The following is a 6,000-nucleotide window of genomic DNA, read 5'->3' as shown; positions in this document are numbered from 1 at the left end:
AAAATCATATGAGGGGACTTCCAGAGTTATGAGGATACTGAATTCAAATTAAGCAAACCCAAATCCTGTGTTTAAAATATTTATACCTCTGAAATTCCTTATATTATTTTCAGTATTCTTCAGATGTTTTAATAATATGTTCACAGTCATATGAAAAACACATTCAACTGAAAATGACTTGACTGGCCTTTTATTTGCATTTCTCAGTCAACCCACTAGTGTTGTTACTGCCTGTTACATACTGGGCTGCAATACACAGAGAGACACACTTTTTACTCGCAAAGGGAATAGGCTAATTATTTTGATCACTAATCTAGCATTACTGGAGCCAATTTTTCACTTTTTTTATCCCAGCAGTTCTGCTCCTCTGCTTTGCTAAAACACAGCTGGGAGTGAATTAAGACTCCATGTCCTCTGAGCATCTGTTTAGTGCAGCAGATAATGGTTGTCCCCCCTAGGTCTAAAGTACTAACATGTGCAGGAACTATTCTTTGCAAAAATATTAAATCAAATTACATTAAAAACGGCACTGCACCAAATAAACTGTAAGACGCATTTCAGTTTTTACATTTGTCACAATATAAAGACAAAAATTAATGTTTTTAAGACATATTTAGGCTTACCCAAAGGTACAGTATATCAACAGCTCTAATGGAGGATGGTATATAAATAAATGATGTGAGACTTTTATGTACACTAAACAGTCACTGTTAGACTGGGTGAGGAATATCTCATAAATGCCTTTAATGATGGGTTAGTTAATGATGGATTTGCCCATTTTGGGTAGGGAGTGACTTGTTTCCTCAAGTGAAGAATTACAAGTATCTTCAAAAGTCAAGAATGAGAGTAAAATGGAACATGAGATTGACAGGAGAACTGGTGCAGCGTCAGGAGTAATGCAGGTGTTGTGCCAGGCTGTCAATTGACCAGTCAATCTATACCACAGCCTTTATCTATGGTTATGAAGTTGTAGCAACCGAAAGAAGAACACACACTCACAAGTGGCCGAAATGTGTTCCCTCTACATGGTGGCTGGCTCACCCTTGAGATATGAGCTTAGGCATCTGGAAGGAGCTTAGAGTAAAACCATAGTTGAGGTGGTTTGGGCACCAATCAGGATTCCTCCTAGATGCCTCCCTTTAGAGCATTTCCAGGGACCTCCAAGAGGGAGGAGACCTTAGGGTAGGCCCAGGACACGCTGGAAGAATAATATATCCCATCTGACCTAGGATCCCCTTATGAGTTGGATTACATGGCTGGGGTGAGGTATGTGTGTGCCACCTTGGTTAGTCTGCTGTTGGTGCAATTTGAAGCTAGAAAAAAAGGATAGACAGAACTGACGTACAATTAACCTTTTACATATTCAAATTTATTCAAAATCCATTTAACTAATTAGTAAGATTTTCTGTCATTTTGTTGCAATTATATTTCTTTTGGTATTTGGTACATAATTATTATATTTATTTGATAATCTGTAGCATAAACATAACATCATGTGTGGAGTAGGCACACGCAGCTGTGCAGGGCTGGAACCCAAAGCAAGAGCTGGACATAGCAATTGCAATCGCAATGGGTACAAGAACAAGTCATAACCTTTTTTTTTAAATTCATGTACAGTCTGTGTCTTTTTGTGCTTCATATCTCAAACTTAACAACTAATAATAGTGTAATGAAGTCTTGTTTGAATTAGCATTACATTAGCATCTAAGCTTCCACTCAGCTGAGAAAATGTCCCCCAGACAGCCTGCCTTTGTTTAGTATTAACCATGGATTACATTTTTGCCCTCCCATCTGGTCTTTTACTAAAGCCTTGTAATGAGAAACTGTATGTATCGCTGTGAGGGATGAACACGTCCATTCACTGTTACCAGAGCATTGGATGCATGTGCCCCATGCCCCTAATGTATTTATGTTCCACTATTATGAATCACCAGTTTTATTCTATGCACTGTATACGATGGTAACTGAATGCTGTACCTTTTCAAGCTTCACCATCAGTAACAGCAGATGAGAGTACAGCAGCTACCTGTGAGTGGGCCCTCCTTTGTGTTTCCTCTAATCTGTCTTCTTCTATGTTTTACAACAGTCTGAGTAAATTAAAACCGCTACAGATAAGTGGACTGCCTGCTGTCCTATAAAAAAAAAACAAAGGGGTTCTGAATAAAAGGGATTTATTTTCACAAGCACAATATCTTGCCATTGTAGCTGTGTTTTGCAGATCTACTGTGACTGTGTACTTTCATGTGTATTTTTGCATTTTGTTTATACTTTGTCTGAAAATGATGATGAGAATAAAGCAACTGAATAAACATAAATGAGGATGAGGGGCTGATTTAGAGGGAATCTGTTAATAACGAATTCCCAAAAAGCCTCCATAATTTTCCTGCTCAATTGGCCTTGCAGCAGCTTGGGCTGTAGCATTTACTGGATCCGCCAGATGGAGACCTAATGAGCCTTTTTTCAGTAGCAATACACAGATGGAGACAATATACTGTACTCTATGTATTCACACTAGCATGTACCGAACAGATATTGACAGATGAAAATGTGACTTCTCTGCATGTGTCCGCTCACACAAACCTCGGTAGACGTAGAGACTCAGGCAAACATGCACAACAACTTTAGATAATTTAAACTGAAAGTATTTGTCCATAATATTTGCTTGATGTCATATCAGTCACCATAGAATTATTGTTTTCCCTCATGATGAACTCAAGGAAGGGTCTACGGATCAGCCATTATGTGGTCTCTCCACCCTTCACAATCCAGTACTACTGGATTTTGGACATTGATGTGATTGGATGAAGTGATTTCTTATTCACTACAATTCTTTAAAGATCTCACAGATTGCCTGAGGGGGAGCTATAGATGAATCCGAGTTGCAGGCAGAAGTAGCCAAGTTGCCGTTACTGCGGTGGCACTTCACTCGTAAACTCACATATAACACTGTCATTTATATAAAAGTATCTCGCTGTTTGGACATTTTTGCCAAGAAATACTGTATGTCCAGGCGATCTAGTAAAAGCATTTATATAGTCATCATATGCCAAACTTCAGCAAAACTACTACTACTACTACAAACATTGCTGCTTAATTTTTCAGCAAAATTTAACTGCTAGTCCAGTTTTTACAAACGGTTCTTTACTGTGCTTACTTATTCATGTTTCTGACTGACTAGGTACCGCTAAAGACAGAGTGATCTGCCTACACGGGGGTGATGGTAAGGTGCCATTCCTTCCTTTCGTTTGCCAGGTATGTAGTGATGGTAATATGTGTTTCTGATTTTTTTATTAGATTAAATTATGGTTCTATTCTGATTGAAATGCAAGAAATCATGGAGTTTGATGAATTAACTCATAAATTAGCAAGTAATTCCTGCTGGGTTTAATGAGCGATTCCACACAGCACTTTCACATCCAGACTGTAGTGGTCGGACAGAAACGGTGCGTCAACGTTATTTTTTCACAAAGCCTGCATCCTTATTAATTTCAGACTGAACAACTTTCACATTCACACAGACTACCTTTGTCTGTTGGTGTGGGGCGATTGCCAACCACAATTAACCCAAACACCTCTGCTTTCACTGTCAGTGTAAATGTGTTCAGTTCCACTCTGCCAACGCAGTAATGGCAATGATAATGGCATCATGGATGGGTGTGCTTGGGTGTGGTCCGAAATGTGCTCTACTGCACTTTTAACTGCACCCAAGAGTGATGTCACAGTGTACTGACACAGCCTAGAGTACATATGGTGAGAAGTTGAACCACCAGAGGTCATCAAAACAGGTTTATCAGCTTTTATAAAGTTGCTCTTTAATAAGCCAGTGATCCTATTAAGGTTGTGTTTCTGTTTGCCCACTGTTTTTCAAAAGCACTTATTGCAGCTTCAATTTAGATTCACAGCTAGACAAAGTCTGGAATTAATTACACCTGTGGTTTGAGATCAAAAGATTTTAAACTGGGAAGAAAGGCTGCACCTAATGAATATTTCCATGATCCATTTATCTGACAATTATTTCTAATTTTCAGGAGCCTGAGATGAAAATTGCTTGTTTTATCCAACCCTCAAGCCAACACCAAAATGTATTCCATTAACAACAACAAAGAAAAGCATCAAAACCTCACATTTCAGATTCTGTAACCATGCAGCAAAAATGACTGAACGGATACTTGATCATCGAAATAATTGATAATTTTCTGTTGATCAACTAATCAATAAATTAATTATTTGTTTCAGTTCTACTAGGACAGTCACTTTCAGTAAGGCACATGCATTAAAAGTTTGTGAATTTTACAGACTATGTTGAAACAGTAGTTGTGGTTCACCTGAAAGTCAAATAAGTTTGCTTTTCTGTCACTGGCTTTTCAAGAGTGGTATGAATAAATACCGTAGTTAAAAGTAACACAAATGTCTCATAATAATAGTGTAAAAATACATTTTAAATTACTAGCCATTTGTTGAGTGCATCACCTGCACAATAATTCCATTGTGCTCTGGCAAAGCAACACATACTTAGAACAAACTGACAAGAAAACCTATTTCCTACCATATATTGTACATATTGTACATATTGTACAAGTGTTTTTATCAATCTTTACTTGATAATCTATGCAGTAGTCCTACCAAAGTGAAAGTATTCTTGTCCATTGTTTTTCTGAATGTTAAAGGAAATGCTTGAAATGAGAGCTATGAAACATTTACTTACCACATTATTGAATAATGTTTCAGTGTTTATCGTAGCTGTAAGGTGTTTATGTGTCTGGACAGTTTGTTCGCACTTAATTGTTTGGTATTACAAACAGTGTTGGTTTGTTTACAGCTTGGATTTTCTTAAATAAATGTCTTTCTGTCACTTACTTTTTTCAATAGAAATAAATACCTTAATGAAGGGACCACTGCTGTCTGCATTAAAACAACCTTTCCTCATTAGTGATACGGTAGAAGAGCTGTTTATGCATCTTGTATTATTGAATTATCAATTACCATTCCTCCTTTTTATTGTGTTTTTATTGTCTTTCTTATTGAAAAAAACTGAATAATGCTGCTTATTCTGCAGTGACTGCATATACCTATGTGTTTCCAAGACTTTTCTCTCAACGTTGTTAGCAGTAACACTCTGTAATAGGGCTAACTTCACACATTCACAGCACGGCATGGCACGGCTGGTTGAATGACACACAAAACAAGCTTTTCCTGACTGCACAGCACTGACAAAAAACACTGCTGACAAACAGTCAGACGCACACAATACTGTTTCTACAGCTTAGTGAAATTGATACGCACTTTTTTAAACCTCCCTTGACATGGGATAATCCAGCAGCAAGTAAGAGCACAGACATTAAGTAAGTATGGATATCCCAAAATATGTAATTGCAGCATTTGAAGAGGAACTAAAAGATGCCTTGTGTGGGTAAACACAAATAAATTTGTCTTTGTAACAAACTGTTGGTATGAGTGTTTTGGTATGTGTTGACCTATCAAAGTTATTGAGGTCATCTTTTATTCAAAGGTTTTCGATCTTTCCCCACACAATCAGTAAAATACTCATTACTAATCATTTCCAGTATTTTGTTTGTCATTCCTCTTTTGATTACTATTATTATTATTACAACTACAACTACCCTGGTCTCTTGCCAGCATAAAACAAGCAAGCTGTAACGACTCAGAACCTCAGAACCCAAAAGCATGACCCCAGAGACAGGAGCAGAGTCCAATATTCTTTTATAAGTTCAAAAAAAACAAGCAGGGGTCACAAACCAGGCAGACAGGCAGATCAGGCAGACAACTCCAAGGTACTAGGCAAATCTCAAGACTGGGAAACAGGCAGGATCTCAGGTAACAAGTGAACGAACAGGTAGATATAGAAATGCTGGAAAGCTAGGCAAACACACTAGACAATCTGGCAAGGAGCATGTGAATATGGACCAGTATATATAAGGAATGACTGATGAGCCTAATGGGATCCAGGTGAGGATATGGGTGGGGAAACTCAGGTAAGGG

The sequence above is a fragment of the Thunnus albacares genome, chromosome 1 (assembly GCF_914725855.1).
Source record: "Thunnus albacares chromosome 1, fThuAlb1.1, whole genome shotgun sequence".
Taxonomy (NCBI): domain Eukaryota; kingdom Metazoa; phylum Chordata; class Actinopteri; order Scombriformes; family Scombridae; genus Thunnus; species Thunnus albacares.
This window is presented reverse-complemented; position numbering follows the sequence as displayed.